The sequence below is a fragment of the Ambystoma mexicanum genome, chromosome 6p, assembly GCF_040938575.1.
Source record: "Ambystoma mexicanum isolate Mex_15411 chromosome 6p, UKY_AmexF1_1, whole genome shotgun sequence".
NCBI classification, from domain to species: domain Eukaryota; kingdom Metazoa; phylum Chordata; class Amphibia; order Caudata; family Ambystomatidae; genus Ambystoma; species Ambystoma mexicanum.
Window position 1 is genome coordinate 345,195,671 of NC_090935.1, and position 24,519 is coordinate 345,220,189.

At 46.3% G+C, this 24,519-nt stretch overlaps 1 protein-coding gene across 4 annotated transcripts in view; it reads left to right on the plus strand.

Annotated features, from left to right (window-relative positions):
* The window catches only part of DNAJC21 (DnaJ heat shock protein family (Hsp40) member C21), a 705,789-nt gene that overhangs the window by 3,375 nt on the left and 677,895 nt on the right, over positions 1 to 24,519 (plus strand). The gene's annotated exons all lie outside the window — the stretch shown is intronic.

Consider the following 24,519-nt stretch of genomic DNA (forward strand, 5'->3'; position numbering starts at 1 on the left):
AGGGTTTAGCTTGACCTGTTGCAGCACCACTTTGATCTCTCTCCCACTCAGCATCAGTTTGATACCTAACAGAGACATTTGAATGAGCACCCACGTGGTGCCGGACCACTTTACTTCATTATAATTATTTTGTGCAGTGCTGACCTGAAGGCTTAAGGGCGCCAAACATAACAAACAGACAGAAAAAGAAGGGAAATGACACCATCTCTGGGCAAGATACAGATGCACTTACAAAGGGCTGGTTGGCCAATGGATAGTGCAATTGTTGTTAACTATCTAAATAGAAAAGTCTTTAGTCTTTTCCTAAACAGGGCGGTTGATCTCTCTTGCCTGATGTCTGGCGTAATGGCATTCCGCTTCATAAATACGCTCCTTTTTTTTTTACCTGGGTCATCCTATGGGCTGTTATTGGATCTGAGATTGCGTACATTTGATTTTATTTCCAGCACTTCGCTCAGATATAATGACGACAATCCTGTCAGGCACTTATGTGTTATTATGAGAAGGCGAATGTCAATTCTGGGTAGCCAGTGCAGACTCCTTCTTGCCTCTGATACATGATCCCTTCTTTTGAGATCCATGATAGTTCGGACTGCATTATTCTGTATACCTTGAAGCCGGTCCGGCCTATGTCGGACTTTGATAGACCCGCAAGCAGACTGCTACAATAATCAAGCCTGGAACCAATTATGGTCTTGGCCAATATCTCACGGTTTGCTTTTGAAATAAAAGGGCATGCTTGTGTCAGCAGTTTGATATAATAAGAAGCTGAGGACACCAAACTGCCGACCTGTGCCTTCATGTTGAGGTTACAATCAAAAAGGACCCCTAGAGTTTTCACTTTATTTTTGGTTTCTATGTCACAGCCATCGATTTGACCATCTTTCGGGTTTTAACCTCAATGCCTAACACCATCAGTTCAGTTTTTCAGGTATTCAGGGCTAGCCCATTGTTACACACCCACCGTTGGATCAGTCCGTGGATCCGATTGATGGTTTTCTCATCCTCTACATAATTACCAGAAAAAGGGATAACGCATTGTGTACCATCTGCGTAATTAGTGAATTCAATCTTATTTTCTTCTAGGAGGTCAAGCAATGGAACAGTAAAGATGTTATAAAATGAGTGACACAGACCTGCCCCTTGGAGAACCCTGTGTGTAAGCAGGACAGGCTACACCTGCCGATGCACTGCTGACTCTGCACCATCGGTTACTAAGAAAAGATTCAACCCAACGGGTAGCTGACCCCGAAAACCCTGCCACCTCACTCAGCCTGGAGATCAACAGTGCATGATCTACCATGTCGAAGGCGGCAGAGAGGTCCAGCAACAACAGCAGGACTGTCGGCCCATTGTCCATGACACAGAGAAGTCTGGACTTCAGATCCAGAAGAGCAATCTATGTGCCATGGTTTTCCCTGAATCCTGATTGCGATTTGTTAAAAATCTTGTTGATCAAGAATCTTCAGCAAGAAAGGGGAGTTAGAAATAGGCCTATAGTTCAGACGATTTAAAGGGCAAAGACCTGGCTTCTTGAACAGGGGCGTAATCCTTGTGTTTTTAATGCCCACAGGGACATGGCTTTCACTCAATGAAGCATTGACAAACTTGCACAAGGTACTGATCAGCATGGGGAGCATGTTTCTATAACCATAGCAGGGCACACATTCCCTTGCAGGATGATGCCAGTACTGACTCTGACACTGGTTTAAAGTAGAACTGTTAATCTTGCCCTCCTAGCTTCCGGGTGATATTGCCAGTTATCTCGGCACTAGGTGCTGTAGCTTTTTCGGCAGATTCGATGAAGTTCAATTGTATTTAATTTACCAAACATGGCTCCCTGGATGGATGTGCACCATTCAGCATCCCTAGTGATAATCTGTTTTGCAGTGAACTGGGTGTTCATTCCTTAAGGATTTTAAACAGCTCCCTTGACTGGGATTGCGCTTTGTCAATTCTATCGTCAAGAGAGACTTTTTTGCTATTATGACGGCTTCCTTAAATCTTTTGGCTGCACACCTATAACCCTCTTTGTTCGTCTGTGTATGTTCTCTGTTCTTGCTTTCCCAAAGTTCAGTTACAAAGTTCAACTCTTTCTGTTCAACTGTTTCTTTTGGCTGTCAATTGTATTTGCGTCGCTTATCCCAAACGCTTCACACACTGTTCTCCTTATACAATGTTGCTGCTTGCAACCTTGGTTCAAAACACAAGGTTCATGAAAGTAATGGTATTTATAGGTCAAGTGTGTTTCCCTCCTTGCAACTCTTTCCGGTCTCGCCGTCTTTCTCCTTGTATGAAACTGCCCTCTTGGAACTGCTGTTTCCTCGTGTGTTTTGCCTCACTCAGAGTGTGCTTTCTTGCTCAGCCTTTTATCCATGTGGGGACGTGTGATGGAAGTCAGGTGTGTGTAATGATCTGTAATTGTCTTACCTTGCCGGACCATGGTGTTGGGACATGTCAGATATACGGCTCTGGTGTTAATCTGTTGTTGCTTACGGTGAACAGTTCAGTGAGAAAGTGTTTTTGTCAGGAAAGGGTGGGTGGTTAGGTTCCTAGATATCTGTGATGCTGGAAATGCATCGGAGGGACAGGGCCTTCGTATCCTTGTCCTTTACTGCTTTTCATCGTGTGTTCTGTCGTGTTTTCCGCGCAGGAGTTCATGTGGGACTCCTGGCGGTGCAGCTCTCTTTCTTTTGGTTTGGTGAACGGACCCGTGGGATACCCTTATGGCACCCATGGGTGGGGGTACAACCCTGTGCCCCTAGTGTATGTTTTTCGGCACCTGTGGGTGGCCCACAGATCAGGGTATGGGCTGGTGGCAGCTCCATGCTGAATGTGACAGGTGCGCGGCGTATCCTCCATTTTGGGATACCCCGGCCCTGCCATTGGGATCAGTTGATTCCTGATGGAAAACAAGATGGCCCCGGTGGCCTCTTGCTTTCTATTACCCATTACCTTGTTTTCCCAAAGTCCTGGTAAGCCCTGACTCTGTCCCTTCCCCCTGACTTGCTGTTGGATGGGAGTGCCATATATGGTGTTGTTGTGAAGGCCCAGTCAGACTAGCTGGAGCCTTCCTGGTGATGTATGTTGTGGGTACCTCCTGTGGGTGGGACCTGGGTGAATAGAGTGTGTGACGAATATGCATTCTGTGTTGTGGGTGTCTAGTATCTGGTGGTTGACACAATGACTGAGACAACCCTGCCCGAAACCGGTATGAATGCAGCTTGGAGTGTTGAATGGCTAAGTATTTGTCCCAATACACATAACTTGTTGTGAGTGTCTGGAGAGAAGTGAATGGCCTGAATACCTCGTGTGCCTGATTGGCTGCCTGCCTGCATGAATGCCCGTAGTCGTGATTGGATGCTTGAGTGTGACCCAGTGGAATGAATGGGAGATCAACAGTATATCTGGGGACCTCTCACTGCTAGGAATCGTGTTCAGAAGCTGAAGTCCACTACGACGAGTAACTGGATTAACTGACGCTTGACCTTGAAGCCCTGCTGGACGAGAAGAATTGCTGTTGCTCTACTTCACAATCTGAAAGCTGCTGTGCCCCCAAGGACTGACCCAGAGAGGACCTGGTAAGGCACCCTCTTCCCGAGCTACGAGGGACCATCGTGCACAGCTGATCTTTGCCAACGCTCCCTGGTAGACAGACCTTCGACAGGCTGTCGACCCGATACGGGGACTGCTGCGGAACTCCAAGGAGAAGCGCCTGGACTGTTGTCCGCCACTGTCGACGACCGCCGTCGCCGACCGGAGCCGCCGTGCTCCCGTTTGCCTAAAGACTTCAACTGATCATCGGACGCTCTCGTCTGCATCGGCATCCGCTTGTCTCCCGCTGGAGAAGGTCCGACCGTCGACGCGCCGAGGAGCATCCACCGGTGGGTTTCCCGCCACCTACAGACCGCAGCGACGTCGACGACTCGACGCCCTTGCTGGGCCACAGTTCTTCATCATCTCTTTGCGGTCCAGAACTATTGTCACCGAGGTGCCCCGGACGCCTCCTCCTTGCAGGACGCCAACGCTCTGTCGTCGACGAGCACCGCTAGGAACGAAGCTGCCACTTCCCTGCCATAGTTCACCCTGTTCACCGTCGGACGTTCGACGACCCGTGACTCCTGCCTTAAAGGCAGGGCACTCAAGAAGGGCCGTCGATTCCCCGACACTGAACGCCAAGTTCCCCGACACCTCTCGACGATCCGTGGCTCCCGCCTGAAAGGGAGGCACTCAAGAAGGATCGGTCGGCGCATCGTCGGAGAACTCTACTCCACCAGGTACATTGGGGGGTAAAACCTAAACAGGAAGAAGTAAGACTATTGAACATTTGGACTGGGCTTGTGCTATATATCTTTATTTACAGGTTGCCCAGGTGAGGGGATCTCCACACAGAACTGTGCCTAGTGGTAGGGGTCAGTATTCTGCCTATTGTTTCAACCATCTTGCGGTCCTGCCTATCTCTATTGCTGGTTTACTCGTCTTGATCTGTGTGACATTTTAACCGTATAGTTGATGCACTTTAATGAGATTTGATAACATTAGTGGTACCACTCTAGATGTGTATATATTTATCATTATTGACTTCCAAGTACAAAGTGCGTTATTGTGATCGTGTACATACCTTTGAATATTAATTTATGTAAAGACTGTGTTTTCAGTAATACAGTATGTGGACATTCCTTTGTGGGGGTTCAGGGACTACACTGTACTTAAGAACCCGCCCGCATCACCTCCTGAGAAGCTAGGCCTTGATTGCTCGTCCATTGCTACCGAATAGAGAATCTTGGCTGGGGTCCGCTGTGCCTCTCCTCTACCATATAGAGAGCGGAAGTACAGACACCCCCTACCAGTCTTTACAGTATCCTACTTGGTAGGATTGGGAAATGGTGTAACAAGGAAAGGGATACGGCGTCTCACCCTCCGGTGTCCCACTTCCACTCCCAGCAGACCCCTTTATTCAGGTGATCTTCCAGCACAGATCCCCGGGGACCAGGGAATGAGCTACTTTCAGGTTTCTCACATAAGTCACAAGTTAACCAAGACCTTTGGATGCCAAGTTCGGCAGGTCATACTCCGAGGATACCTTGGACTTGTATAGGCCCTTTCCTGGATTCATTGTTTCATAGGCAATAACAGAACAGATGGAGCAAATTCTCCTTGGCTTTGTAGGATACTGGACCATATGCAGCATGGCCCCTAATGGCAGGTATAGGACCGCGTGTTAAAGATCGTACTATCCTTCTGAGTCACTGAAGTGCATTTTCAAATGTCAGTGGTCGGGTCCTCCCAATGTGAGCGGTGAAGGCACACCCACAAACGCGCACACCAGAAAAAATACAACCCACTATGGAAAAAAAGGCAAGCTATTCTTGCAAGCATAACGAGTTTTAATTGCACAACAAATAGGTTTACCAGCAAAGAACTCTGCTGCTCAAGAACACTCTGTTGAAAAACTGTACAAATAGAATGTTATAAGGAAGCAAATTGTCATCCGTGACATAAACATATACAGGAAAAACCCACGCAGCAGGTTGGTGAGACCTTATGCATGGTCAGCCTGCTGTATAGGAGATGCCAGGCCATTGACCCCAGCCCCGTTCGTTAGTCTTCCATCACGTGGGGTCTGCTGGGCTCATCATCTCCAGGGAACCAAGTTCGAGTTCGCAATTAGTTACAATGTAAGACAATGCTACTCATCATTATGGCGTGCACCTGGGAGGCTCGCAGGACTGGCACAGGGGGAGGCTTAAGATCAGACTGACCCACACATTCTTCACTCATTCTGTATCGCACTATCCTCCAAATTTATGACTAAAGATGGAAAAAAGATAGGTTGCTTACCCCGATACAAAAATTTCCAGACAAAACTGCGAGAAATAACTTTCTAAGACTCAGGCTAAACATAGCCCACACTGGGGAAATATTGGCAAGAAGGAATCGGTGGACCCGGCAAAAAAAACTCTGTGGACAATGCGAATCTCCCAGTAAACAATCCTAAAGACACTTATTAATGGAGTGCGAAGGCACTTGGGAAGCCAGATTGTTGTTGTTTAGGAGATTCGTGGCCAAAGAGGAGGGCCTAATATCAGAGTTTTTTTGGGACAGAATGATAGCTGGACATGAGACCATGTTAACTGCAACAATAGTACAAGTCTTGAAAATAAGTTTGATCCTAACATAAAAGGAAGACATCTGCATTATGAAAGACTGCTGTCACGTTATGACTGGCTCCCCTTGTGGCCCTATGGTCTCTTTTCTTTTCTCGCTTGTTTTGACATTTCTTTTTTTCTTGTTTTCTTCTTTTTCTTATCTTTTTTTTCTTTTCCTTTTTGTGGCTAGTGTGTGATGTTTTTTGTAAAGGTTTTGTTTTTTAAAACCAAAACAAATAAAAAAAATAGTTACATAAAAAGTATCGCACTATCCGCAGCCATGGTTTTCCACCCTTGCTTTGGACTATAATTTATTCCACCCTGTACCTCGCATTACAAATCTTGTCGTTAGGAAATAAGGTGGAATGGTCGTGTTCTTTTAGATGTTTTATGGCCAGTGGGTTTATGGTTGGTCTGGCGTCAATTACTATTGGAGAATTCAGGGGTCTTGGACTAGGACAGTTGTGGGTGCTATTACTCATAGTTGGCTGGGTCGGAGGCCTGCTTTGGCCTGGCTGTGATGAACGTGCACTGTGAGGTGTCTGGCACTGTCTCGCAGCCATGCAAGGCACCTTTCTTCTCGAGATAACGCGTATTGACGACAGTTGTGGAACCAGGAGAGTTTCTGTGGAGGCAAACAGCATGGGTCTCTCTATCATCAGCACTTGGGCCTATTCAGGTTTCTTTGATAGGTTTGTGGTCTGTGTCGACCGCGCAGCCATGCAGGCCCGATTGTTTCTACCATAACTAGAAAACGTCACCTGTTTATATGCGTGCACTAAGTCTAAGCATCTACATTTCACATAGTATTTTGTTTGTGCAGGGTCTCTTAATACGCCCTCCACCCCCTTTGTACATCACACTTGTATTTATGGGATTCGCCTTACCCCAAGTACCTGGGGGGGGGGGGTGGGATAAGTTTATCTCCTTGCAAACATTCCCCCCTTTCGTTACTTCTACAGTAACGAATTCCTCTGCATACACGCGTTCATTTTCCCTTCTCACTGCAGCCTCATATGGTGGGGTTCTCTTTATTGGCATCCAAGCTCTACATACTGACTGCAAACGTTCTCCTGCTTGTGCATATTCTTCGGGTGTGCATGTCATATAAATATATCCCCTACCTTCTGCTTGGTTGACCTATACTTTCTCATAGTTTCGGGGTCAAAGGATGGAACAATTTTGGTGTGTTATAGGCAGCGTACCTCATCTCCATAGGGTGTAGGGACCATTGGAGGGATGGGGTGGTCGGTTTCTATTTCAATCTCTTTTGTATTGCCAGGTACTTTTGAAACACCAATTGATACCATCATCATTGCGCTACTAGGCACGGCTTTGGCACAACACCGGAGTCCCATTTGGCAGGTGCAGATGATGACCAAAATAAACCCGATGACTGGTGCCAGCATCTTCACAATCGCGCCTAACCAAGAAGGTGCCCACTAAAAGGCCAGATCAAACTAGTCTCCCCCCGTATTTCTCCTTCTTTCTTCATGCAAACTCCTAATCCATGCACTGCTGCGATTTTGAAATAGTGACCCATTGTCTGCATCTTCTGGGGGCACGAATTTTGCGGCAATCCTTGTGGCAAACACCACCTTCCATCGCCGTCAGCATGTTGAGCACATGCCTATTCTGCATCGTCATCAGTCTTAGTGCTCTCAGTTCGACCTCTGACATTGAATCTGCGTTCAGTATCATTTGGCAGCTGGTCCAGTTGCCAGTGCACAATTTGCAGCCACTTGGCGTTGGTGGCTGCTTGTCACCGGGTAGCAGGAGTGAAGCGAAGAATGTCTCTGCCGAACGGAAAAGTCGGTATTTATCTGGTATCTCGGCGAGCAGTTCAGATGAGTCTTTCGAAAAAGTAGTTCAACCTCTTTCTTTTCATTTTCCAGTATTGCTCCCTTCCGGGTAGGACACGGAACTCAGGCGATCGGTTTTGTTATTTGAATGTTGAATGAACGGTTGGGGTGGTATCTGGGATTGGCCCCCCTTTCAGGTGTTCTTCTGGGACTACTAATAGTGGTGAGTGCAGCGTGGCCAGTGAACAATAGCCCTTCCATGATGGTGGGAGGTGCAAGTGCGCTTGTTGGTCACAGACCAGGTAATAGTTCATCACTGCCGCTGTGCCCCTTTTCAAGTCTGGAATCAATTCTGTTACATTGTTCGTTGGAGCCGATAAAGAGAGTTTCTTCACTGGGGACTCTCGGTGCACTTTCGCTGGCTTTTCAATTGCCGCAATCCATGTTAATTTCGTAATGCGCTCTGTCCATATTTGTGCACAGGTTCTTTGCGCTCTGTCCGTATTTGTGCACAGGTTCTTTCCACTAAAGCCAGTACTTCTTCCTCATACTCCAGAAGTCCTTCCGCTAGGCAGCTGAGGGTTGTTTCTTGACATTTGTTGTTTATGTGTTTCAGTCAATCATTAACTTAAAATGGTTGCTGTAAGCAATTGAGGTTTCTTGGGTTGTCGTTGCATTGCAGGGGATCTGGATCGACAAGCTCTAGTCGCACGCTGTGTGCCTGGAAGGTGCCTTTTATTCTACAAAGCGCAAGATGAACAAGGCATTGTACTTATATAATTGGAACTTCCTGTGGGACTGAAACCTTGGGTTCCCCAGATGCGTGCAGTATTAATGAGCATACACAGCATCTGCCATTGGTTGTTTGTGTTGCTACTGCACTCATATCAGTGTACCAGCTATTGTATAGCTCAGGGTGTCTAATATTTTAAATAGCATCCAGGCCTAGACCATGGTATGCATCATAGTTTGGGCCTACGCGCTTGCCTTCTCGTTCTATCATGCCTTGATATATATCCTTTCATTAGTGTACTACTGCTAACATTGCTACTGGTATTTGTGTTGCAGAAAATGTTTCTCAAAATGGTAGGAAAGAGATTTTCTAATTACTCACACTCAGTCCAGATACATTTGCTTGTGTGTCAACCATGGGAAATGTTATAAATATTTACAGTGGTGTTGCTGGTTCTGTTTAACAGTACACTTCCCTTTATGTTACCCCTCCCCTGCTTTTAGATGGCTTGCCTAGATAAAAGATGTACCCCAATAAATGCCTAACATAAACATTAAGATGGTAAATAGGGCGGTAACGTGTAACCCACATGTGCATAAATATAATCATCTAGAATTAAGATTATACTTCGTTTTTTATCATACAATGAATCCTTTGTCGTTGAGGGTTCCATGTTCTTCACTCTGGGAGAGGGGGAGAGAGAGAGAGAGGGAGAAAAAAAAAAAAAAAAACACACAAAAAAAACCACAAAAAAAGCTGATGAACGTTCTAGCGTGTGTCAAAGGTACACTGCGCCCTCCCGCATTGATAGCCAAGGCGGGGAGAAGCGATTGCCACTGTGGTACTGTCCTTGACCCAGAGAGCAAGGTAACACCAACGAGTTCAGCACAGCTGGTGAGATGGAGAAACTGAAAGCAGACCGGACTGTGTTATGCTCAAGGTTGCAAACGGCAACATTGTATGAAGGAAGAGAACTTGTATACAATTGAACTTTGTGAAAAACCAAGATAGGTACCAGATATAGAGTGTTCCGGCGCTACGTGTGTGCTCACTCGAAGGTCTCTGTTTGGTGCCCCTCCCTTAACGGGAAAGAAGTATTGAACTGTGTAATCGAAGTGGTCCTGCAGCGGATAACTTTAAATCCTGTGCACATTTGAAAGTCTTCGATTGTCTAGAAATTGAAATTGGTTTGAGCCCGATTAATTGTAGCAAAGGGGTCTGAGCGCGGAAGAGGGGGATCCTGAATAGTGAAAGACAACCAAGATTGTTGTGGCAAATGGGAACCTGATTGAGGGATGCCTAAACATTGAAATTGGGCTGAACCCGACTGAGGGAGGCTAATGGTGATGAAGGATCGGAGCCTAGCTGAAGGGAATCCAGGGTGAAGAGTAAATCGCCTGAAGTGAATATTGAGAAAGGAACTTTTCTTTGATTGTGGTACATCAGGTCCTCTGAGGCAAGAGACTTTGCACAAAAGAGACTTGGGTATAGAAGGCCCTGATGTTGGTGAAAGAAACCGTGACCTCATGCCAAAGAAGCCCAGGAGTGTGCTGTGCTTGAGTGACCCACGTTGTCCCATGCTAAAAACGCGGGAAAGGGAGGTCCACGGCCTAAACATCCCAACATATCCCACACTATTTTGTAGCACAGTGGTAAGGATTGGCAATAGTTCCTTTTTAGTATAGGCACTTTTTATTTGACTAGACACCACTAGGACTTTATTATTTGATGATCGTAGCTTGCTCCCATCCTAGATTTAGGTTTAGATGGGCGTTTTTCACACCTCGAAAAACTTCAATAAGCACCCTTGAACTGCGATCACTTGTGTCTGTCTTAATTTGATACCACGTCTTCCTTACACAGGTCCGGGGGTTGGAAGAATTTGGATTGGGGATGGTTGTTGTTGCACATTTAACAGAATATATATGAATTTATGAATCGTGCATTACATTCTAAAGTTTTTGTTCAGCTATATGTTGTAATAAATGCAAATAAAAAACATCAATTTTTGGGTGAAGGGTAAAAAGGTGGTCTGGGGGCACAAATATTTGTCAGTGGTCAAGGAGGAATTTTTGTCAATTTTGAGACTTTAATTGACAGCCACAAAAATGACTCAATTTTGTCTACAATTCCTCCAGAATATCCCCTTGCCATTGCTAAATAGTTGTATTTCTATTTTTTATTTACATAGAAAACAATGTGACTTAGAATGTGTAGACTACTTTTTAATAAGGTCTAGGGAGAGGAGAGAAAACCATGGGAGAAAGCATGCAGGCATACTCTGGCATGGCAAGGAGTAGGGCCCATCTGCTATGTTTTTCGGTTAAACCGAGGAGAAATCTTTTCTACCGGTGCTGGTTTTCCAGGTTTTATCAGATTCAGCTGAGAGCCGAAAAGCCTACACATAAATAACCCTGCATTAGTGTTTAAATGGGGTTGGGAGAGTGCTGTGCACTTATTATTCGATTCGCCAAATTCAATTAATCTCACTGTCGCCTTGCCCTTTTTACTGTACCTAACTCATTTCCCTTAACTCCTCCCACCAATCCTCTGTCCCTCCAGTGCTCAATCCTCTGGTCTCCATCTTTTGATGTTTATACTCCTACCATTCCTACTCTACTACATCCCACTCCTCCCACACTGCTACTACTCCTCCCAATCTGCTACGCCTCTCAATCTACTCCTCCTCTCACTAATACTACACTCCTAATACTACGTCTACACTCTTCCTCCCACTAATACACTCCTCCTTCCACATCTACATGCCGCCTCTCACTACTACTCTCTTCCAGCACCACTACTTGGTCACCCGCCTTATACCCTGTAGCATCTATCTCATATTTACGCCTTTCACACTCCTCTATACAGAAGTCTCATAAACATGAACGCTCAAACTACAGAACCACTATCACTCCTAAGCCAACACCCTGCTGTAAAACTCTCCTCCATAATCCTTCACTCATTCCTTTGCGTTGAAGGTGCAAATTCAGCGCTGCCAAGGGGGTGGACTTATCTCTTGCGCGAGTGATGTGGAAAGGGGATGGAGCATCCCTAGAGGGGGGGACATCATTGACCGCTGCAAGGTTTAACTTATGCGCCGTGTGTGTAGGTGCAGCTAGAGAAGTCTGGGAAAGAGCAGGGTGGGGGGCTCCCAGGGAGACAGCCCGGGGGATAGGGACCCAGGACAGGAGCAACAGATAGAAGAGGTTGTACAGTACAACATGAACCACAGACCAGCTATTTCGGGACGTAAACCACTTGTCTTTTCGCACCCATATAACCCTGTGTTTCAGGGTAGACATTCATTTCTCGAGGGCTCTGTGTGAGAAACCTGAAGGAGTCTCATTTACTGGTCCCCAGGGATCTGTCATCCAGGTGGCCAGGAACGGCTATTGCTATTGGATTCAGTTCCTGGGGGTGGACCAGTGGGGGAGGATCACCTGGATGGGGTGAGGTCTACGGGGAGTGGAAGTGGGACACTGACAGATGAGAATGGTACCCCATTCCCTGCAACACTTTTTCCCCATCCAAACACGTAGGATATTTAGAAACTCTAACCTCGCCCTTTTCCAACACAAACACTTTCTTACACAGACAAAGACAACGGACTAACACCAGAGCCATTTATGGGACATGTCCCAACACAAGGGTGAGGCAGAGTCGGGGAATTGACCAGAACCACACACACCTTACGGCCCTTTACCTTCCCCACAAGGATAAAAGGTGAAGCACAAGAGCACATAATGAGCAAAGCCGAACGCACAAGGGGACAGCTAATCCAGACAGACAGTTCAAGAGAAGGAGAAAAGCGGTGAGACACGAAAGGATGACAAGGAGGAAGTTGCCCTTGCCCTTTTCAACTCAAGACCGCAAAGCCTCCGATAAAGGAGTTCCAAGACCGGGGAGTACAGCTGGCGTGTGGTACCGTCCTCGACTCCCGCAGCAAGCCGAGCCAAGCGGACTCAAGACAGTCGGCGAGTCGGAGGAAGCTGATAGCAAACTGAACTGTGTTTGAGTCCAAGGTTGCAAGTGGCAACAGTAGATGAAAGCAAGAACTTGAGAAAAAAGAACTTGTGTGTCTGAATTTATTAGAAATCCCAGCTGCAGAGTGGTCAGGCGCGATGTAGGAGTGCTCGCTCGAAAGACTCTTGCTGGCCCTCGTGTAGTGAAACTGCAAGTACCAGATGGCCCAATGAAAGGGCGGTGTGAGTTGTCAAGAGTGGTCCTACAAAGGTCACATAAAAATCATTTGTACAATCAGAAGTCTCTGACCCATCGGAGAGAGAAAAGCTAGGGGAAGAGAAACCCCCTCGCTTCCTGAGAAAATACTGAACGCAAGCCTAAGGCTAGTGTGAACCTGATGCAGGGACGCCAGAGAAAAGTTAGGGGAAGGAAAACCCCGCTTTCCAAAAGAAGGTTGCAAATTAAACCAGTGTGAACCCGACATAGAGATGCCAAGAGAAAAGTAGGGAAATAAGAACCATGATTTCTGGAAATAGGAAGTAAAACGTGAACTAAGTGAACCCGACAGAGGGAAACCAAGGGGAAAAGCTGAGAAAGTAAATCCTGTATCGCGATAAAGCAAAGTAAACAGTGAGGGCAGCAGATGTGAACCCTGCCAAGGGTTTCCTGCAGTAGGGGGTTGTGTAAAAAAGACAACAAGACTTTTGAATATTGCAAGCTGCATTTGAAATGCCTTGGTGAACTTGACGGAGGGAGGCCCACGTTGCAAGGAGGATCCGAGCCCGGCAGAGAGAGATCTGAGGGGCGAATAGCAATCGCCCAAGGTGCAAGATTACCAAAGTATCTTTTGTTTGTTGTTTTGATCAATCCTGCCTTCCAAGGCAAGAGACATTTTAGAAAAGAGACTATTATTTTTTTTTTCTTTTTTTTTTTTTCTTTTTTTGTATAAGCCCTTTTTATTTTGACAAGAAGCCACTAGGACTGCCTTACTATTTGATGGTCATAGCTTGCTCCCATCTTAGATTTAGGTTTAGATTAAGCGTTCATCTCGCACATAAAGTTCAAGAAACACCCTTGAACTGTGATCACTTGTGTCTGTCTTTACTGTTGCCACCATGAGTTTCTTACATCTGTTTCAGCAGTGTCCTGGAGAAATGCTGCAAGCTGGCCATTCCCAGGACACTGTAGTCGTTGGCACATGGATTCAGCTGATACTTCCGAGGTCAGCGAGCCCGAGCCAGTCACCTGGACGCTTGCTAAAAAACAAGGGGATTCAACTAGCAACTACAGCCAAATTGGAGGAAAATCACAGTGGGTTAAGCAGTTTCAAAACGCCCCTTGGCAGACCGGCCTTGGAAGAGGGCTCTGGAGTGAGGGGATGAGCCCGGGAGGGGACCAGTCGGGGAGAGCGTTTTGTTGTCCCTAAGGTGCAACAGTTTTTTGTGTCCTTGTCGATGTCCGCGGGGCACCTCATTGGTTGGATGCAGTGTGAATGTCTCCTCACCGACACTCACGTAGTCTTCTGTATCTCATGAGAACTGGCTTAATCAATAGTACCAATGGGCAGCATAATCGCGTAATGCCCTTGCTCGTTATTGTGGGGCAGTGTGGGAAGGTTAATGACATCACATGGGTGGTGTTGGGCAGAGGGGGGACAATATGGTCTTCTCCATTCATGAGGCGGTAACGTATAGGTAGCCACAGGGGACTGACGTAGGATGGTTTAACATTTGTTACAAACTTTGTTTATGCTAATATTGTGAAAAACTATAAAAAGTTTGCTTGTAGTAGGCGGCGCTGACAACTACCTTCATTCAGTTATTTTCCACTCTGCTGTTTGAATTGTGCTCTCCCATCTCTGTCTGGCCCTGTAATAAATTGCGTTTACACCTTCCTCCTGCTGGTCTATTGGACACCATCAATTGCCTCCTAACCTCACCCGATGGACCCACAATTCCTGTTTCCTGTACCAGTACCATACCTCTCCCTTGATGAGGGTTCGTCAGCTGTCCCCCTTTGATTCCTCCCCCATCCCGGGCATGTATGTGAGAGAATTTCTTAGCCCACCCACTTTCTCCGTGTGGGCTTTCGACCCTGGATATCTTCCACTGAAGAAAGTTCAATTTCTCAGGTTCGCATTGGAGGAGGGGTCCCTGGGGGTAAGTCCAGGCAGCCTTCCCTTTTAAAGTCCATGCTGGTCTAGTGGGTAACATTTTGTTATGGTACTTCCCGCGGGCTCTGCTGGTTGCCTTTGTTTTCGTGGTTTCTCTGGGCTACAGCGCGGCTGCTCTGGGCTGCTGTGCACCTGTAGTGCGGCTGTAGTGGGCGTTCTTTTCTTGGCAACCACTCTGTCGTGGAGATCGGGTCCCTGCGTTCGATCAGGCAACTGATTCTATTTATTCAATCTTCTCTCCTTGGTCTCTCTCTTCTCTCTCTTGTGTGCCAGCATCTGAAAAAGTAGACTACGGGCGACCATATTTACACGGACGCAAGGCTGGAGACCTGGTTCTGCACCAACGCATGCTGGCACAAGACTTTGTGGGGGGCCGTTAGGGTTTAGGGTCTGCTTTAATGTATTTTCCTTTAGACCATGGTTTGCTCTGGATTCCCCCCATTCTCCCCCCATGGTCCTGGAGAGGGGTGCTTGACCCTTGTGAACAAGTTTGGGGGCTTGACCTTGTCAAATATTATAAATTTATGTCAAGTTGTGGTGCTATACATTTTGGGACATATTTTGGGAAGTGTAGTAGTGATCAGTGCACCTTGTACTATGTCGGGCCTCGCAAAATATACTCGCCCACTAGCATTAACTAGTACTTTTAAGGCTGGTTGAGTACAACTGTACCATTTATATGGTACTCTACCTTACTGGCGAGTTTATGTAGGATGTTGGTTTTCAATCAATATTTTGCTTTGAGTGCCTTTGATGTAATAATTGCGGTTGCCCACTTGGTGGCTGAATTGCACACATAATTTCATTGCCCTATTTTGTAAATGCAGAAATAACGGTTTCCAAAACCTGCAATTAGGGAAAGGGTCATAACCATGAATTATTTCCAGTAATTCTTCTGTATGGCAACAAAGGGGAAGCCTACACATATTTTAAGATGTCATTGAAAATGTGCATAGAGGATGGCCACGTGAGGGCGCATGGAGGAAAGTTAAGCCTTCATTGCACTCCCGAACGGTAGGAGGTAAAGGGACAACAACCGCCCAACGAGGTGGCGAACTAGGTGCAGAGACTACAGAGCACCCCTGCTCCAAAGTTGGGGCGAATCCCTGGTGAAACGGCAGAGCTAGCCTTGTCGCGAACCCTGGCTGGGGAGACGGCTGTCCCGGCCTTAGGTGGACGTTGGGGTCATCCAACACAAGGCATGGGCAGGGAACCGGCCATGCGCCAAGAGCCAGAAAGACATGTGGGAGTGTACAGCGGGCCCATGCGAAATGTGTTTTTACAAGAGGGCGGTCTCATGAGCGGGAGGAGATGTACAGCATTCCAGAAACAGGTGAAGGATGACAATGGGTGAGATGATAATCAGCTCCATCATTGTACGAGGCCTTAGTTCACCAAGTAAGAGGTTGATGGTTCTTAAGGAGTCTAAGAGGGCAAGATTGGACTGGCTCTGTCTGCAGGAGACTCATTGGGAGAGGGGGAGGGATCCACACTTAAGGGCCAGGGAAGTTGGAGAAGTATGTGTGGGCTCAGATGTAAAGAAGAGAATGGTGTAGCGATCCTGGTCTCAGCACATCTTGAGTTTCAGGCGGAAAAGGTGTTGACCGATCCAAATGGCCAGTGTGTCTTTATTAAGGGACGTCTGAAGGGCAGCCTTAGGTCTTTGGGGTCCATTTACACCCTGAACTCGGGGCAGTGTGAATTTTTGGGAAGGGGTGAGAGGCGAACTGATTGGGTTTGTGGAGGGCTGACTGATTGTGGGAGGGGAATTTAACATGGTGTTGGACCCTCTGAAAGACCGCAAGAGGTTAGGCAAGATGGCGGAAGCATGATCGAGTGAGGGGAATTGATCACGTTTTAGATAAGTGAAAGAGGCCCTGGATTTGGTGGACTCGCCCCCCCCCCCCACCCCCTTAGAAGAAGACAGACCCTTAACTTAATTTCTGGGCTGTGCACAATTGCTATTTAGTAATAGACCTAGTACTTGTCGACACACATCTGAAAGATCAGGTCTTGAACTCCTAGGTGGCCCTGATCCCCTGGTCCAACCATGATATGGTAAAAGTGGTATTAGGGCCGGGTCGGGTGCCAGCCCCCACAGGGAGTTGGAAGTGCAATGACTTCCTACTTCAAGACAGGGAAGTGACGCAGGAATTACTTACCGCTATAAAGGATTACTTTAGCTTTAATGACACAGGGGAAGTGAGCATTCAGACCCTGTGGGAGGTTTTAAGGCCACAATTGCAGGGGATCACGACTCTCTTTCTCTGGGAAACTGCGCTCCACCAGAAAATAGAACAGTTGCAGCCGGGGGTAGCCAGGGAAACTATCACCTGCGGGGTCGAGCAAACTCCTACAATATAAGTTGCAATTAAACACTATCCTGGTCCAAGATACTGAGAAAAAAACTCTGAAACAAAGGTACCATGAACAAGGGGATAAGGCTGACAAGATTTTTGAGGGAGGAAATGGAGCGAAGAATGATTGGGGGCATTAAGTCGGAAGAAGGGGTTGTCTGGTACGATCAATATGGCATTGCGAAATACTTTGCTGAATATTAGTTTATATACCTCAATATTTGTATTTGTATTTGTTTATTTATAACGCGCAAACCCACAGGCCCAGGGGCATCAGGGCGCAATTTGTACAAGGTTGCAAGAAAGGAACATACAGGGATATAAATTACAATAAAAGTGTGTCAAAACAGCAAAAAACAAACTTAATAATTACAAATATTACACAGGGTACAGTATCCCTAGGCTCAGCAGAGGAAGTATCCCTGAGGTAGTTGGGAGGGTAGCAGCCCGGAAATCATGTAAGGGAACAGGCGGGCTGGGTAAGCAGGACAAATGTCTGACACAACTATTGCTGGTCAAAGAGCCAGGATTTGGTTTTATTCTTGAAGGTGTTGAAGGAGTCTTCAGCTCTGATGGCAGCGGGGAGGGTATTCCAAAGTTTGGAGGCTAGGACAGGGAAGCTGGTGCCTCCGGCTTTTTGGAGCTTAAACCTGGGGATAGTAAGGCAGTTAGTCTGGGCAGTTCTTAGTGGCCGGGCAGTGGAGTGGCGCGAAAGCCGACTGCAGAGATAGATCGGAGCCTTGTTGGCTAGGCATTTGTGCGTGAGGGCAAGCGTTTTTAGGGAAATTCTCTGCTTCACGGGTAACCACTTAAGGCTAGTTCTGGCTTCTGAGATGTGGTGGTTACGAGGGATGTTCAGGGCTGCTCGAATTGCATTGTTCTGGGTGGTTTGGAGTTTGGATAGGTTTTCTTGGCTAGTGCCTAAATATAGCGCACTGCAGGGAGGGAGAAGATGAACAGATAGTCACCTTCTCAGACAGACTTCCACTCCCCAGTGTGACGCACGATATGGCAGAGGACCTTGACTGCCATAATACAGTGGAGGAAGTTCAACGGGCAAATAAGAGCATGAAGACCGGAATGGCCACAGTGGATGACAGATTTTCAATGAAGTTTTATAAACTGTTTAGATCATTACTTGCCCCTTACCTAGTGAGACTTTTCAATGCATATCTAGAGGCTAGAGGGTGAAGCTCTACCCGACACAATGCTGATGGCAAAAATAATAGCCATCCTTAAGGAGGGAAAGGATCCCATGAAGTGCCCCTCCTGCCGACTCATTTCTCTTCTGAACAGAAATGAGAACATTCTTGCAAAGATCTTGGAACGAGGCTAGAGACAGGACTGCCCAGATTGTTCCAAGGGAGGTCAGGTGGACCTTATCCGGGGTAGGCAGGGGTGTAAGGAACTCATGGTGGCAACGGTAAAGACAGACACAAGTCATCACAGTTCAAGGGTGTTAATAAACTGTTAATGCAGGGTGGAAAAACGCCTAAACTAAACCTAAATCTAAGATGGGAGCAAGCGTCAACCATCAAATGAAAATAAGGCAGTACCAGTGGCGTTGTGTCAAAATAAAAGGGCCTATACTAAGAAAAACCTATTGCCAATTCTTCACGCTAAATACAAGAGTGTGGGATAGAGTATTCAAAATAAAGAAGAAAAGTCAGGATGTGATTGCCTCGAGGTCCCCCTTCGTCACATTTATAGCAGGGCCAAGTTGGGACTTTGGAGCACAGCACACACTCTAGCCTTTGCAGCATGAGTCGACATTTTGCTTTCAGCTATCAGGTTCTCAAGGGCCAAGTCTCTTCACTTTGAAAAGTCTCTTGCCTTTGAGGGCCTGATGTCTCAGTAAAACAAAATAAAAGTTTGTTCCAAATGTACGTTGGGTGATGGCTTCATCCTTGGGTCGCCCTCTTCTGGGCACAGACCCCTCGCAAGTCGAGTTCAACAACTTTATCCAAAGCAGTTCTTTTCTCAGAGAGCTTTGGGTGGTGACTTTCCACCCATGGATTACATTACATTTTCATTTTCATGCCCCAAATGCAATGCTCCTTGCTTGTACAAATCTTCACCAACAATTCCTCATGGACCTTTTAGACTTCGCCCCATTCCATTAGCATCCCTCGGCCGGCTTCACTCTTGCTAATCTCAACGAAACACAGTTCATGTGCTATTGTTCAACATGCAGGATTCACTTCCCTTAGCTTTCACTACAGTTCTAAGGTCAAAGGTTTTCGACTGTGCAGGGATTTTGCTTGACCTCGTGTATGACCACTTTGACCTATCTTGGCGGCTCTCCTACGGCGTTCTGGTATCAGTAGTTTTACTCAAAATGGGATTTACCAGTGTGTCTCGAGTTAGCACCCAGGTGGTGCCGGTTCCCTCTGCAGCTGGTTTTCCCTTTTACAAATCACAGTTCTTTGAACTTTCTTCAAATGGCCACTTTGCGACTTTCATTCAACACAGTTCGGTTCTTATTGGCTTTCCCTTCCACTCACCGGCTGTGATGAACCGCTTGGCTTTCCTTGCATCTAAAGTCAAGGCCAGTACCACGGTTGCTGAGTTTCCCTCGCTCCCTCGGCATAGGCACACCCCGTGTACCGTTGCCAGCAGCTGCAACGCACTTGGACTATTGTCCTCGGTCTTACGATTCCTTCTGCAGAGGTTTTGCGGGTCTGCGTCGAAAAGGGCAAGGTCGTGTCTCTCCTTGTTAGCATCTCGATATTCGTTGTCTTTCTTCTGCTTTTGAACTGCCAGGCCTGGATAGCTGTCTTGTCGTGCGGTCTGCCTTGCTTGTACTGTGCTCTTTTTCTCTACCTTTTATCCCTGTGGGGAAAGGAAAGGGCTGTCAGGTGTGTGTGATTTTGGCCAATTGCTTGACTTTGCCTGATCCTGGCATTGGGACACTTCGGGTAAACTGCTCTGGTGTTAGTCCGTTGTCTTTCGTGTTTTGTGAAAGTGTTTGTTGGAGAAAACGGGGTGCGGCAGTGTTTTTGAATGTCCTACGGAAGAGGATGGGGAAACTGTGTGCAAAGAAGGGGGATACCATGTCTCACCCGTCGGTGTCCCACTCCCCAAGGACCCCCCCATCCAGGTGATCCTCCTGCACTGGTCCACACCCAGGAACTGGATCCAAAAGCGATGGCTGTGCCTGGCCACCTGGATGACAGATCTCCGGGAATTAGACAGGGAGACACCTACAGGTTTCTAACAGGGGTCAGACAATATTCAGAAAACTATGGATCTGATCCATATTGTTCAAATGGGGGACCAAGAGGACTGCTTGATATCTCTAGACTCGGAGAAAGCTTTTGACAGGGTGGAGGGGCCCTTTATGATGAAGGTCCTGGGGAAGATGGGTTTTGGTGCTGTATCGTAGCTCCAGGGCAAGGGTCCAAGTAAATGGAGGTCTCTCTGAGGTATTTAGATTAACAAGGGGTACGAGACAAGGCTGCCCCCTATCCCCACTGATATGTGCCCTGACCATGGAACCCTTGGCGGTTGCAATATGCGCAAACCACATATTAAAGGGATAGCTAGCTGAGAGATCGAATGTAAATTATCGCTATTTGCAAGCGATATACTGGGATATCTCACAAATGTACAGCAGTCACTCCTGGCTTTAATGGAACAAATCTCGGACTAAGGCCAACTGCCTGGTCTAAAAATGAATGTGCAGAAATCATGCATCATGCCAATTCAAATGCAGAGTCCCCTATTAAATCTGCGGAAGAGATACTTGGGCTTGAGGATAGAACATAAAAGCATTCCGTTACCTGGAGATCTGAATTACAAGAGACTTTGGAGAGACAGTGAAAATAAATGACTACGCTTTCTTGGAACAGCTCAAAGAAGATTTGTAAAGGTGGACTTGTTAATATTGATGTGATACAGCCGAATTAACGTATTCCCAAGCCTTCTGTATTTATTTACGTCAATCCCGAGACAGATCCTGGAAAGATTTTTTTTTTCTTGACCTAGAGGGAGAGGTCTGCAGGTTTATCTGGCAGAATAAGACCCTGAGGGTGAAAATGGCAATGCTGAGATAGAGGCGGGTTTGGACTTCCAGATTTCCGGCTGTACTATAAAGCAGCTCAATTGTGTGTAATGTTGGACCATATGAGGGAGGACACAAAAACGTACTGGGCGTATATTGAAGATCTGGTGGTCCACCCATTGAAGGACAGGGATTATCTCTGGGCTCCGCTCAGGTCCAACCCAGAGCGATTGCGATCTCACACTACATTGGTCGGTCTGGCAAGATAGTGGGAGTAACCGCACCTTCTCATCTTTGCCCTCGTCCTTGTCCTCGGTGTGGGTGCCCCCATCCCCCTATTCAGTTTGGTGAATCTGAGACTGCATCACTCGCAGAGATAGTCGGACCTGGACCTTGAGAGAGTAGGTCAATTACTTAAGGAAGGGGCGTTACTGAATATGGAATCGAGTCAGCAGGTTCTGGGGAAGGACCTAATCTCCATGTTCAAATATATCTGTGATAAGAGAACACTGACTGATCCGAAATGGAGAGGTTTGGCGGCAAGGGAGCTTACTATCTTTGAGAAATCCCCTTGCCCTATCATGCTCAAGAAAAGGCATCCTATCTAAACTGTATAGAGCTATGAATCTGTCATCCCTGGCGGGGAGACTCGCTTTCCAGGGATACCGGGTTGACCTAGTTGGGAAGATATTTCAGAGGAGGACTGGGCGAAAATGTATAGAGTTACCTTCCATAGCAACCTGTTAACCTCTACGATGGAGCATAATTATAAAATGTTGGTGGGATGGCACAGAGATCCATTGAGGCTATCGAGAATGTTTGCATGGTCCGCACCTTTGTGTCCCAGGAAATGTCGCCAGGTAGGATCCCTTTCTCACATATGGTGACGATGCCCGAAGGTTAAGGTGTTCTGGGATTAAGTGCTGAGTTGGATGAAGGACATTACAGGGATTCACTTGAGTTTAGACCTGTTGCAGATGCTCTTGGGGGTCCGAGCATAGGCTCCCCAAACTGTGGGAAGCAATGCTTCAAGCAGGACGGCTGGCCCTATCGCTCAATCGCTGGAAAGATGAACACCTCCCATCAAAGGAGGTTGGGAACAAAAAGTGCACACAATGATGGTGATGGAAAAACTGACAGCAGTTGTTAACAATAACTTTGAGTAATTTAGAGAGGAATAGAGTGCACTCTTATATAGTTGGGAGTCCGAGGTCCCTACAACCCCGGACGATGGGTGAATAGATCTATAGGATATTGAGAAAGTTAGGGGGAGCCAAATTACCAGAGCTTGAATATACACATAAAATGCTCCAGAGACCTCAAATAGAGCAGACCAGTAATACACAGAGAACTTGTAGAGATGGAACCTCGGTTAGGTGGGAAGGGGGGGTAGGAGGGTAAGGATCTCGTTTATAGTTTTGTTTTAATTGATTGTTATTTAGTCGGTCCGGCAGGGCAGAGGGGGAAACCCTTTAAAGACATGGAGCGTTTGATTAGAAGCACAACTGGACAACTCAACGAGCGGGAGAGATACGGACTCATCGGACACCCAATCCCAGCAGAGCCGTGCACGAAAATACATTCTCTAACGGTAATTACTAACATTCGGCATGTTACAATTCCGAAACCGCTACATCGCTAATAGTAATTTGTACGCTAGAACAAGCAATGACACGCACTTTTACATCTTTACAGCATCGACCAGCTTGAGACAAATCTTTTGAATATGAACACACTATGGTTAGAAGAGCGTTCTGATACTGCGTGAATGGATACATGCGCTCACTGCTACCCTCTAAAGGTAATCTCAATTTCTGCCTGCTGGAAACCACAATTTGCGCTAACGTTTACAATAAGGGTCTCAACATCTATTAAGACACATCAATAATGCCTCCCCCTAGGGATCATCCCTCCTGGAAGACAGGCCAACCAGAAGGCACCCAGGACAGAACACATCAGCTAATTGGAACACCCCGAGGGTGCAAATGTTTTAGAGCTGTATTCCTTTGACTCAAACAGAAGGTATGTAATTCTGAAACTTCCCCATTGACATGTTGTGAATCCTGACCGAAGTCTGGTGTCTTTCTCCGGACTAGCTAGACGAATGCTAAAGCAATTCATTATGCTTTACTTGCAGTGGGCAACTACCAGGACCATCCTCTTCTCCTCCAACAACTCTCTACAGTGTTGCGCACGCCCGCTGAACAAGTGCAGGTAATTATTACCTGTTTACTTCTGTTCACTGTTCATCAATAGAACTAAAGTAGATTCACAGCAATAATAGCTTACTCTACTTTCATTTGTTTTTCATATTGACAGGTCAATGACATTTACAAGAAGCATCGATATCGAACAACCGGTAGCATTATTACATTAGGAACTAGCTGGGTGAAATATTCCTGAAGAATGTTCAACTATTGAGTAGACCAGAACAGAAACATGTCGAGATCCTAACCTGTGTAGTAACACTCAAGGGCTACACTAAGAAAGTACTAAGCAATAATTTGACCATTGAGTTCTGATATTGTTGAAACAAACTCTCTACTATGTCTACTAAGTGTTGACCTAACCAAATACTTGATTTCACTTCCACATACCGTTGTACCAACACCTATGCTTTGTAATTTTAAATTGTGTGCGTGTCTGTATAATTCTTTGTGATATAGAATAAATTCATTTTATGTAAACAGATGGATCAGTAACAACTCCATGAGTATTTTTAACTGTTAACAGTTAGTCTCTATCTCAATGTGATTTTGTTGATTCTACTTCCTGGGATTAGATAGAGGCTGCACCTGGTTTGCTTGTAAATTGCACACCGGGATTCCTTTCATATTGATAGCAGGAAAAATTAAGCCACTGCCACCAACCATTTAAAGTAGTGAGGGTAACATAAAAATGTTACATTAGAAAGTAGGATAAGGGACTACTAGGTAACCTTCCCAGCACTCCACATAAAATGGTGTGTGCTGGACTTACAAAAAGAAAAGGTAAGTAAAGTCAATGTCACTTTACTATTCTTGGGAACTGTAGTTCACACAAGAAAAGGTACTTAAACCTTATGAGAAATCTGAAAAGATTTCTCTGTGACACTGCACTGAAGGTGGTGTGTGTCACCATACAAAAAGCAAACGCCTATGGAGTTGGTTAGGCTCCAAAAACAGTGAAAACACATTATCCAAATCAGGCCAAAACACATGAGAGAGTAAGAGTAAGAAAAAGGTCTCACTCACTCCAGGGTTTAAATTAAAAAGTGCTAAATCCAGCAAAATAACTGGGGTTCTCTAAGGTTGAAGGGAATTAGCACAGAAATGAGAATTCTCCCTAACAGCATTTTTT